At 46.1% G+C, this 12,658-nt stretch overlaps 1 pseudogene; it reads right to left on the bottom strand.

The window, feature by feature from the left end:
• Positions 1 to 10,062: 10,062 nt before the first annotated feature.
• On the bottom strand, positions 10,063 to 10,226 carry LOC112848980 (U2 spliceosomal RNA; annotated as a pseudogene).
• Positions 10,227 to 12,658: the final 2,432 nt, after the last annotated feature.

The raw sequence follows: 12,658 nt of genomic DNA, 5'->3' as shown, positions 1-12,658 counted from the left end.
TCCAGATCTGATTTTTCTAGAGATGCAGTTATATGATTTTTTTTTTTAAAGGAAGTATCTCCATATCTAAGCATTGGCAACTAATTCAAAAATTTAAAAATTAAACTTTCTGTGGCCCTAGTAAAATATGTCTCAATCCCCGGGTCACCAGTTGTAACCTCTAGACGAAATGGTATTTAAAGTCTCTTCCAGTTCCGAAATTTTATACTTTAATTATCCAAATGGTCTGAATTGAAGACAGAACTGGTGTTTGAATATGAGGAAGATTTTCCTGGCGCCCAGTTCTTATATTTTGAAACAGGTGACCAAGGGAAATTGTGAAACGTCCTTCAAGTGATCTTGAAGGATAAGAGACACCTCCTTCTGTCTGGGATTAGTTAGGAGCAGTTGCCGGGAGGGGACGGATATGTTCTCTGGCAACTCTTCTCAGTTTGGATGTTGTAAAAATGGCATTTTGTGAGTTTTATTTCAAATGTCCTCAGGTCCTTTTAGGGGAGGGAGGGGGGTGGTAGTTTGGTTTCTGATTCCCAGGGCCTCTCCCCGCTCAATTCCTGGAATCATCCTGGGGGACTCTGAACCCTGAAATGTAAAGTTTCAGTGTCTAGCTTCCCTTCTAAGGTTTAGATTCGGTTTCATAACTTGGAACTGAAATCGGGGCGGTAGTTGGAGTGTGGATGAAAATATCTACAGCTCTGGTTGTCTGCATACTAATGAGAACCAGAGAGGCCAATAAATAAAGGTGGAGATGAGTGAGGACAAAGATAAGAGACTTTTAACCTCACTTCATTTATGCTGTAGTTCAGTACTTAAGAAAATTGATTGTGATGCCCTCCATCCATTTTCCTATGGATTAAAAACACCTAGCATGCCCACGGACATCTTTTATACACTTAGCTTGCTCAAGCCCAGAGCCAGGCATTCAGTAAGCAGATGGAATTCAATGTAGTTGCTGATTGTATCAGGTAAGTGATGGGTGTCTTATTCCAAAGTAACCGCAGCAAAATAAATACACCCCCGCCCTCAGGAAGAGCAGAAGATGGGAGCCAGAAAGAAAGCAAGAACATACACCTATTTGGTTATTAATCAAACCTATCCTGACAGCATAATGCTTATCAACTGGGGAGAGGAGGTTGAGTGAAGCCCAGAGAAGCAAGCTCGGCAAAGGATTCACGTTCACGTATAAATGAGTAACACGGATCATTGACTGAGCCCAAGTGCTTTTGATGGCTAGAGCGGGAGATAGGGCTCTCTGGGGTGGTAACCTTCTCCATCACCGCTATCATCCCCCAAATTTAAGTGCTAATCTTATACCTGTGAAGGAGGGGGGGAGCAAAAAGATCTGAGGTAGCGTATGTGGTGGTCATGCGATGGCTGTCTCTGCAGCATCGATTCTCTCTTTTCCCTTGACAGCATGGTGAATTCCCCCTGGGGTACCACTCCTCCAGAATTTCACACGGTCTTGGTGGGCCTGGCGGTCAACTGGCAACACAGTAAATGGTTCGACCTAAATAGCAACAACCAGATTTGCTCTGAGGACTTTGAATAAGTAGAGTGACAAAAAAGAAGTCCAGAGTTCAGCCTGACAGAGCATCCGGAAGAGACAGTTGATTTGTTCCCTGATGTTATTCTGGGTCCTGTCCTTTTCTGAGGTCTGATAGTTCTTTTTTTTTTTTTTTTTCCAGTGACTCACAGAACTATCCCATAGCCTTAGGAAAATCCTACTTTATATTTAAGTTAGCCAGTTATTTCTGTTGCTTGGGATCCAGGAAACTTAACGAGTATGTCGGTCGAACGTCTTCCTTGTGATCTCACCAGCAGAGAGCGGATGGTGAGAAAAAGACAGACTGGGAATCTTTCGATACATTATTAGAATTAATAACGTGATTTGATCAGGTTACTGTATCCAAAGTCAATATACAAAAAATCAATTGTATTTCTATATACTAGCCACAAATCATTAAAAAATAAAATCAAGAAACATATACCATTTATAATAGCATAAAATATCAAATACTTAGAGTAAATGTAATGAATCTATAAGTATATAACCTCTGTATAGACATATATAGAATATTATTGAAACTAAACAAGACTTAAACAAGTAGACTGGTTGTGGAAGCCATTAGTTTCAGGGCAACGAGAGATTTCTGAAACGGAATCTCAGAGCTTATGTAGTCAAGGTCATCTTTTTTTTGCAGACTAGGAAAACAAGATTAGAAGGATAAAACAGCCTATTCAAGTTAGCCCAGAAAGACCTCAAGTAGCTCACCACTACCACCAGCTTGCTGCCCTTTGCTACCAATCTGGGCATCCCTGCAGCTGGGGCTGGACCATACTCCTTGTCTCCAAGGGCTAATGCGTGATAATGGCTTTGAATTGGTTCTGCCACTTTTCACAGGGCATTCTAGCAATGAAGTCTCTGTCTTCTTTCGCTCTATCTTTCTCGAAGATACGATTCATGGTATTCATTATTTCATGGTATTCTAGTACCCATGAAAAATAGACGGGCTAGACTCACTATGAGATTCTCCGGCTGAATTAATCGTGGAAGTCCACGTTGATTTCCAGGGTTAGTAATCGGTAGTCGTTCTTCTGATTCTTTGAAAGTAGCAGGTCCTCGCTAGGAGACTCACTTATTACATGTAGCTCAAGGGACCACAACCAATTGCATTTTTCCAGTTTCTGGTCACAGATATTGTATAAACTCCCATTTCTTCAATTCTTTCTGGAATAACCAGACTTTAGTAACCAAACTCAGACTAAGGACTGTAGTTTCCTCCCAACCCCCCATGCTTGACTTTCCCTCTGCTGTTTTTTCCTCTCTCCCATGGGTTATTTTTTCCAACTTGGGAGACAAGGAGAATGTGTATCCCAGGTAAAGTGAGGAGGGAAGGGCGGAGCCATGGCACAGACACATCAAAAGAGCCCTTTGTGCTCAGGGCACATTATTCCTGGAATCCAATCAAGTGCCCAAAAACCCAACCAAGCTTTTCAGACAGCACAGAAACCAGTCATGCAGGCCTCTTGGGCTTTGCTTTTTTAAAGCTTTATAGGGTACACTGAATTATTTGGTTGGGTCTTTTCAACCGTGTGACATTTGGATTTTCAATGGCACAAATGGAGTTGATCATTAATTATTTGGACGCTTTAATTAAAAAAAAAAAACAACTTCACTGTGGATTTATGAGGGTCTGCTGGGGGGCAAGGACAAGGAGGCCTTTAGTGATTCCCTCATTTGAATGAGAGTGAGGGTTGGGAAGGTCTAGAAAGGAAGGCTATAGAATCATCTTCCAGGAAGGTCTTAAACCCAAGTTAGGGTTTATTTGAGGGAGGAGAGGCCTACAATGGAAAGGACATGAGAGAACAGCATTCTGGGACCTGCCAAATGCATTGGGGCAGGGTGTTTAATAAAAATCAATGGTTTAGCAGGGAGCCATCAGGAGCACTCCTGCATCAATACCTTTCACATGAGAACTAGCGAGTCCAATGGATTGGGGTGGGGGAAGGGCTGGTTTCTGGAATATCTGATCAATTGAAACAGAGAGAAGAGTTTGTACATGGAATGTTGAACACCCAGAGGGACAGACAGGGTCAGTGTCTTCTGGTTTCAGAACAGAGAGGTAGTGAAGGCATAACATTTGCTCTCTTCCTTTTGCGGGCACGTTCTGCAACCTTAGCCTTCTTCTCTGACATGGATAGGTATGATGTTCTTGAGTCTCACACACTCTTCACTTCCTGAGATCCTGAAAAGGCTCTCGCTCTCCCAGAGGGTTCCACTCTTGGGTGCATCTCCACGAAGGCACCTCATCTCAGTGACAAGTGATCTTGGGTGGGGCTGGGGGACGTGGGAAAGGAAATTAGCTCTTCTCCAGAAACACCAGGAACTCCCGTTTGTTCAGCCTCTTGCATCCAGGAGCCTTGGGAGAAAGAGACTCAGCACACTTAAAAAATGCGGATGAAAAGTGCTCATCCTTGACATCACAGTGCACAGCCATACCATATGCGGAAAAGAAACACGATGCTGTTCCGCGCATCTCTTGGCTGATTTCCCCACTTGGATTTTTAAATCCAGTGCCTCTAGTCGAAATAATTCAATATGAAAAAAAAGTCACAAAAAACTTGGATGTCCCTGATGTCTTTCCTTCTACAACACACAAAACAGTTTTAGGAATTGTTCCTATGGTGCCAGTTGACGAGGCAGTATTATTTATCCCTTTTTGCGAAGGAAAGAAACTGAGTCTGAAGGCGCTCAAGCGACATGCCAAAAGTCATAAAATATTACTGGGCTGGAATTTTTGCCTCTTGGAAGCAGGCATTTCTCACAGAGACGTCACAATCTTATCCCCAGGATTATAGAACTAGGCTCTCCAGATGGTGCTTCAGGAAGAAATCCAGAGCATTTACAAGCGGGTTATTTGTTTCTCCTTACAGCTACCTCCATGCAAAGGTATGTATCCGTGTAGAGAAGAAGAAAATGAAATCGATCCAAGTTCTTTGTAGCAAGTTTGTCTGAGATGTAGTGGTGATAGTGTTTTTCTGTCCCAAGTCAAGGGCTGGACGGGTTGTGGAAGACACTGAAGGTAAACGTTGCTGAAGTTGATACTTGAAAGTAAAAAAAGAGAACAACTGATGGAGAAGTATGGTATGGTGGACCCACTCAACATGAAAATGAGGGTGAGATTGAATATCTCCTCTCAGCCTCAGAAGATCCAGTTGGAGGGGAAAGCGTTTGGGGGGAGGAGTCCAAAACCCAAGAGGAAGGGTTGGACCACAGCTTTCACCCCTGCAGGGAGATACGGGAGTGGGCCCTTGATCCAGGAACTTGTGTGCTCCCCAGGAGTTATCTACTTCAGTCAACCAGGAAAAACACAGGGACATCACCAGTGGGCTTCAGCAGGTAAAAAGTCCAAGGACATGGTCTGGTGGATATGTTGTTTTGCCTTAGTTTTCGTCACAGAGAGAGGCGGAGACTTCATTTGGGTGTGGGTTCGTGGGGTACAGTGACTGGGCGAGGTGAAGTATTCCAGGTGACGCTGCTCAGGCTCACGGCACCACTTTTCATTCCAAAACATACGGTAAAAACCAGTCGTGCTCTCATCTTTACACTTAAATTTAAGATACTGTATTGAGACAGAGTTTTATCATCTTGCTTCAGGTAACTTATAGGCTTATAGGTTTCAGCACATTTGGGGGCTGTCCGGCAATGAAAGATAAGGCCCGCTATATAAGTGGTGTTTATTTGGGACTCAAACCCTGAAACAGAACCAATGCATGTGATGTCCCTCCACCTGGAACGTCTTTCCCCTGGTCGTTACCTAATCGACTCATGTTCTTCATCCTATCTCAGTGTCATAGTTCCCCAGAGATGCTTCCCTGTACCTCTCAGCCCTAAATTAGGTCTTCATGTAAGATCTACCAAAGTGTCCTGTATTTTCCTTCACAGACCTTATCACACGAAAAAGTAGTTACAAACTGTGATAAGCTATTTAATCCTTCTTTCTGGCACTGGTTAGTAAGGTCCTTGAAGGTAAGGACCATGTCTGTAATGCATGCTCACAATACTTGCACTGCTGAGCAATATTTGTTTGAATGAATGAATGAATGAATGAACGAACGAACGGTCTTGTCAGGAAAGCTGAGATTTAGTCTGGGTTCTACCACTGTCTGCCTGGATGGCTGTGGCCTCTCTTGGCTCAAGTTTCCTCATCTGTTAAATGATGCTTTCGGAATGGAAATTCTGAGAACTCTTGTGACAACACTTCTCTCTGATCCATTGAAACCCACCTGTGGTTGGGTCCTTCTTTGGCAGCTTCTTCCGCTCTTTCATGCATCCCCCCAAATGATGCCGACTCCCCAGCACATTAACGACAAGGAATCTTATACTGTTGATTCCACAGCTCCTTTGGAGGGAACTACAGCTTACAAGTCGCATACCACTTCCTACCACTCCACTCCCCAAGTTCCCGTTTGACGTTTCTTCACGAGTCACTTGTTGACTCTTTGCTGCTGCTTCTCCCTTCCTAGTCTTCTCTCTACTGTCTGCAGCCTCCCAAAGTTCTCTGGGTTACTTAGAGCGGTTTCACACTTGCTTATACGCCCTTCTCGCTCAGCTTCCTCAGTTCATATCACAGTTGCTTCTCAGATGTCTAGCAAACTGACTGCATCTCAACCTCATTGTGTGCTTCTTTCCAAGTCCGTGTCCGGTGACATTGTGTTAGGAGCTTAGGTCAGCCATGGTGGGAATACTTACCACGGAAATTGGCAACAGTCAGATTGGCCGTAAATCAAGGGTTTTCTCTCTTGGACAAACCATTGTTACACAGTTACTGGCAAACCACTGTCTGAGCTCCTCCAGCAGGGTTGTCACCCAGTTTAGGAAGTTGATTGAACCCCAAGACCCTTCCTCACTGAACTTATATATAGTTTTCAATTCCTCATGGTTTAGGCAGAGTAGTAGGAGCTGAGAAAGGTGCATATAAAATGGTAGCTGTATTGGTCAAGGTTCCTCCAGGAAAACATAACCAGTGTCAGGTAGATCAAGACAGGAAGTTTAATATGGGAAATTAACTATATATTAAGGTTGATAGAACTAAAGGGCCACAGGGATGAAGCAAGCTCTAGATTGACAGGATGCCACTTCTACCTCTACGGCTGGGGTGACAGGGAGAGGAGGTGGTGTTACTAGATTTTAGAGGCTAGAATTGTAGACAGAGAGGCTTCCCGGTGGAAGAGGGACCCCAAAAGAGAGTAAGCTGTTGCTGGCAGCATGCAATGAGGGGAGTACCTGGGCTTCTTCCTTGCCCTGCCCTTCCCTTCCCTTCCCTTCCCTTCCCTTCCCTTGGCCAGTGGGAGGCCTTGGCAGGCCTTAAATCAGAAGCCAGTTGGAATGGAGTTTGGGAAATGGGGCAAGTGGGGGAGGGGCAGCCCCCTATGATGCAGAACAGGACAGAGCAGGGCTGGCAATGAATCTGACAACAAACAGGCAAATCACCACCCTAAGAACTCATCATTTTCTGGATAATAATATCCCTGAAGGGACATCCAGTGCCTTCAAGGCTACAGCCAGTCGCATGGCTTTCCTCAAGTCCCCCATCAAACCTCACTCTACAAACCCAGACAACTCCTTGAGTCTGGCTTCCAAATCCATCCTCCAGCAAGGAGAGACGAAGTTCCAAAAACTCATTGTAAGATACTGACCATTCTAAAACTGATCACAAGGACGAGGGATGACCACCTTTATGGAGAGATAGAAGTTTCCCCATCTTTTACTAATGGAGCATAAACCAGAGACATTCTTTTTTCCCCTGTCTTCCTTTTATTCACTTATTTCTTATTTTGTAAGAATCCAGGTGCCATACCAGATACTGAGGTTACAAAGGTGTTTTAGAGCTTGTCCTCGGAGAACTTACAGCACGGAGGGGAAGCAGATTATCACGAGCAGGGGCCAAGGGCCCTGACAATGGGGGATTTACAGACTAATCCTAAAGAAATACCCACTTCTGCTTCTTGGCCTGCCTTCACCTGGGCCAGCAGTAGGGTAGACCATGGGTCGCTGGGGCTCTTCTTAGAGCTTCTTAGAGCTTCAGTGGCTCCCTGGCACTTGGACACTTTGGGGTTAATCCCTTTCTTACTCATGTGAGGCTCATCTTCCCCTGGGCGTATCTCTCCATTTGCCCTTGAGTAAATACTCATGCTTTTCCACTTGGCTCTTCGCTCGTCTTCCCGTGGGGGAGGGGTAGTTTCAGCATCTCGTCTCTTGTATGGCCAGAGGCTGTAAGTCTAGTGTGCCATCAGCTCCACAAATGTCAGATGTCTCCCCTGCCTGCAACCCGAGTCTCACTTTGAGGCCTAGATGGGGGCTGGTCCTAGTTAGAGAGCCCTGTCTGTGCTCTGGTGTGGACCTGCCGACCCGCTCCCAGAACCGGGGCCCCGTGTGGCGTCTGTAATTCCAGCGTGTCATGGGATGCCAGAGTTAGCCAGGGCTTTCCACTCAGCCGGGATCTCCCGTTTGTGCTGTCCTCGAGATTCAGACACAGAGAGCAAGAAATGAAGAGAAACTGAAAATGAGAGCGTCTGGAGAGTGGCGAGGAGGGGAGACAGAGACACAGACAGAGACAGAGACTCTTTCCTCCTGCCACGGTGTCAGGGGCAAACACTGGGGAGAGGACGTTCCCTGTGTGCTCTGAATTTCCAGGGGAAAACACTTGTGCTGCTGCTTTAAAGAAACTCAAAGAACCACATGTGTAATCCAATTCTGTGATTTGGGGTGCTTTCACTGTTGGAGGCGGGCTTCCAAGAAACTCAGCTAGCCTCAGGATACAGAGGGCCTGGATTTCAATACGTTGTGGAGTTACCTGATGTTCCAATTATGAGCCACCAAGAGCCCCTGCAGGAGCAGGATGCAGGAGGTGACGGCCGGAGCCCTGGATGCAGGGCAGGAGAACATGTTGGCTGCTTCCTGCCTACGTGCGCTCGAGCAAGGCCCTCATCATCTGCTCATCGGTGTCGTCATCTGCACGGGGCCATGAGGAGCATCCTGGCCAATTTACTCAGGTCTGTTGGGAGGCTCGGCCAAGTGGAAGCACTTTAGAAATTGGAGTGCAGTACAGCCAGGCAAGGGGATACTACCTAAATGACATTTCCTGGTAGGGTTCGGCTGCCTTCCCCAAAGTGGGGGTCAGCTTACGAAAGCCACCCTAGTGGATGAAATGGTCCCTCCTCTCTTCTTTTTCTCTTTACTGAATTAGGAACAAAACCCTCGTGGCTCGGGCGTGAAGATTGCTCAACAGTGCGTCGAACTTAGAAATGCCTACAAAAATTCCACTCTACTCTGTTTAAATTGCCTGCCTTGTGGGGGAAGGAAGCCATAAGGGTTTCTCCAGAAGGAAGCGTGTGACCCGGACCTCGTGGGTTAGGATTTCGACAGACTGGAGGCTCTGGCAGCCACGAAGAGCACAGGAAGAGAGTTTCTCAGGTTTTCAAGGGTGTGCCGTGCCACCCAGTCGCTGAGCGTTTGTGTGTACGTGTGTCTGTGTGTGCTGGTGCGTTTATTAGAGGATGTGGTGGTGGCTTAGGGCAGGTAGGTTTCCAGGGCCAACAAACTGCTTGCTTTTCGAAAAGAGTAGAGTTTTCCTTGGCTCCGCTGCCAGCTGCTTTATCTGTTTTCGTTTCAAAAGATGTGTTTCCAAAGCACCATTTCCTGAAATCTTTTGGCTGCAGCCAGGTATGAGATTCCCAGTTGCAAGCCCAGAGAGAAGGTGAGCTGCCAGGGAGAAGTTTACAATAGGGCGGGTCGTCCAGAGGAGCGCCGGCTGAGGTCTTGCCAGGGAGTGGAGATGGAGCCAGAAACAAGGACCCTCCATGGGAAAAGTTCTCCCTCCAGCTCCGACTGCAAAGTCGTGTCTAAGAATTTTAGTGTGAATATCAGACTGGGTTCTTGTAATTGAGGAGGGGATATCGGACTTCAGGTTTAACAGAGGGAGACAAGTTGAAGTGAGTCCTTTCCCATGAAGCCTTTCTGCTCACCTCCCTTATATTCCTATGTTTAGCGTCCGCCCTGTCTTATCTTGACCACGTCTTTGTGCCCTTACTGCCGTTTGAGTAAATATCTCAACTACCCTACTGGAACTTGAGCTCTGAGCTCATGTCATATTTACTTATAAATTCTTCAGTGTCTAGACAACAGTGCCTTGAACACTGTTGGTGCTTAATAAATGTTGGTGGTGTAAATGACCCAATGGTGGAAGCCTAGAGCTATTAACAAGGTTTTGATTAGAAATTTATTTATTTCACATACATTTATCGACACCTAAATATGCCAGGCCCCGTTGCAGGCAGTGGGAAGAGGCTGGGAACAAATGACACATGAAGATAAAAGGAATGATCCTAAAGATAACTTCTCTCTCTCTCTCTTTTTTTTCCTACTTTTTATCTCCCTGGTTTTTGAGAAATTTTTGGCTCTGCTCAGGTCCCTGTCTTGTCATTCCCATATTCCTGGCCCCTTGGCCCTGTCCAGAGCCTGTCTTAGGCTTTGGGACTTATCTTGTGGGTCCTCCATAGGTCTGTAAATAGCCCAGGCTAGTTAGTAAACTGAGTATCTCTCTCAGGTCCCCTATCTGATTTAAACACTCCAAAATAGGATTTTTTTTTTAAAACCAACCCCCTGGCTATTAAGCTGATAAGAACAGATACTACACTTGAGCTTAGCCAAAAGACCAAGAAGCAATCCTAGTTTCTAGCTATCAAAGCTTACACGCTTGGATCATAGCTAGTCCTGGAGACAAAATCTCCGTGTTTCTTAAGATGTTTCTGAATGTTTGCCTCAAGATGAAACTTAGATTAAAATGGAAAGCTGTCTTAGAGGACAACAGAAGTTGCCAAAGAACCGTAGGTGGATGTATGTGGCAAGAGAGGAGCAAAGGTAGGACCATTCTACATGGAAGAGTGCTGGCTTCATAGCAGAATCCTCTGTTTCTCCCACGACGGCTGGTGGTCTGCAGCTCGCAGTGGGGGAGAATCCTGAAGAATACAGGCTCGGCAGATGGCACGTTATACTTGGTTATATTTGCAGAAGTGGGAGGAGCCTGCGAGTTTATGAAGTTCAAACTCCTTCAAGCTCAGAAAGGAGATACACCCAAGATCATGGCAATCACATGGCCTCGTGATGTCGCAAAGGTTTTAGTGCTTTGAATCAAAATGGGGAGAGGAAAGTACCCTTTGTCTCTAATTCAAACAATCCGAGGAACTCTCCAGAGTTGCAAGAAGTACCAGCCCAGAGTAGATTTGAAACCTGGCTGTATGAAGAACAGTCGAAGGACGCAAGCATGCCTGGTCATGGAAGAGGGGACAGTGGGGACACGGGAGGTGACATCGGGCTGTAAAGGGCTGACACAAAGAAGGGGCTTATGTTTTTCTCCTGTGTGGTTCCACAGGACTGAGCTGGGCTTTGTGGGTCCAAGTTACAGAGAGGGAACTTCTTCTTCAGCTCAAGGGAAACCCTTCCTGCTGCCTGACAATGAAGTATACACAAAAGTAATGAGTTCTCTGCCAGTGGAAGCTCTCAAGGGGAGACTACATGGGAACCTGGAGCATTGTCGAGGTGGCATTTACCTCAAATGACCCCTTAGAATTTGAGACGAACGTGGTGCGCGTACCCCTCTGTCTGACGATGGTTCTGGTAATTAGGTGCCAGGATGGCCATTGATGTTATAATTCTCAGAACGGCAGAGCTGCTGTACTGCTCTCTTCTGACTTCGGTGTGCCACAGTCTGAAGTTGCTGAGTGTAACCTCATGGAGGGCGAGTAGGCTCAACCTCCCTTGTCAACCGACCAATGATGGCGGCTCCTGGAGGCTGCATGAGAGGCGACTTGCTACAGCAAGAGATGTTGTGGTCACGTAGCCACATCTTGAAGGACTGGCAACCTGCCGGATATATACCTGCCATCCCCCGTCATCTCTGTTCTTTTTCTAAACAGAAGCCTTTTGGCTCCATTCCTTTGTCTTGCTACAGTTCCCCCTGGTCTGTCTCTCCTTCTTTCTCTTCTACTTGTTCTAGACAGTGGCTCCTTTCCTCTTCTATGAAATAGGCGTTTCTAGGACCATGTCATTCATAAAAGCAGGGCACTGGGACAGGAGAGGTGAGCTAAAGGTGTCCAGGAATCTCCCTTTCCCTTTCACCTTCCCTTCTGCTATTAGCTGGACTGACGCTGAAACTCTGTGGGGCCTTGTTAAAATGCAAAGACCATCCCATCCCCACCCAGGAGGCAGTTACCCAAGTAACAGCTAGACACAGATTATGTAGTACAGATTGTTTCTTCTAATTCTTTTCCTCTGAGAGTATGGGGGCCTGGGTGAGGAAGTTGAGAAGAAAGAGGGAGAAGTCAGGGTCTAAAGCAGGGCAGGGAAGGGAGCCACGAGGGCTGGGAACTTCCAGACCTGTAAACTGTCTCATTTGGAAGGGGCCTTGGTAGTCTGGTCCGACTTCCTCTCTGTGTAGATGCAGAAACCAAGGACCCCAGAGGCAAACAGGTTTGACCAATGTCATGGGTGACAAAGGCACACTCCCATCTTTAGGAGTCCTTGAAGGTTTCTGCCCAAGGGTTTTCCCAGGGTGGAAGTGGGTTTCCTCAAGTTGGAAAATTTGGGTACATTGTGGTCACTGCAGAATGACAGAAAGCAACATAGGGCTATATCTTGACTTGAAACTGTGTCAGGGCTAATCAGTGCTCCTTCTCTGGTTCATGTATTTTGGAGAAAAACAAACGGATAGCCATTTCCTCCTTCATAGCAAGTGTAGGAAACACTAAAGGATGCTCTTGAGTTTCTATCTCTGGATGGCAGATCTTATGCTACACATCTTCTCAGGCCCTTATCTTCAACATTTTTGCCTGTAGGATTCCTAGCACAAAGTAGGTACTTCCCACATGCTTTCAAAGTAGGCTAAAAATCCACCCCTCCCACTTGTGGGGTGTGTGTGGTGGGGAGAGGAGATACAGACATTGAGATCTTGGAAGACATTGCCTACTATTCTATGGATTCATTATGCATCTCATAATAGAACTTCTCAGACAAGTGGCAGAGGTTGGGACCATTTACTGCTCATTCCAAGGACTTAGTCGAACAGCAGTGAGGTATCCTTGCTCGTCTAGGGCTAAAGTT

The sequence above is a fragment of the Puma concolor genome, chromosome C1, assembly GCF_028749965.1.
Source record: "Puma concolor isolate L17-30 chromosome C1, mPumCon1.1.hap2, whole genome shotgun sequence".
Lineage (NCBI taxonomy): Eukaryota > Metazoa > Chordata > Mammalia > Carnivora > Felidae > Puma > Puma concolor.
The sequence above is the reverse complement of the archived record's forward strand: the minus strand, read 5'-3'. Positions and strand labels throughout refer to the sequence as shown.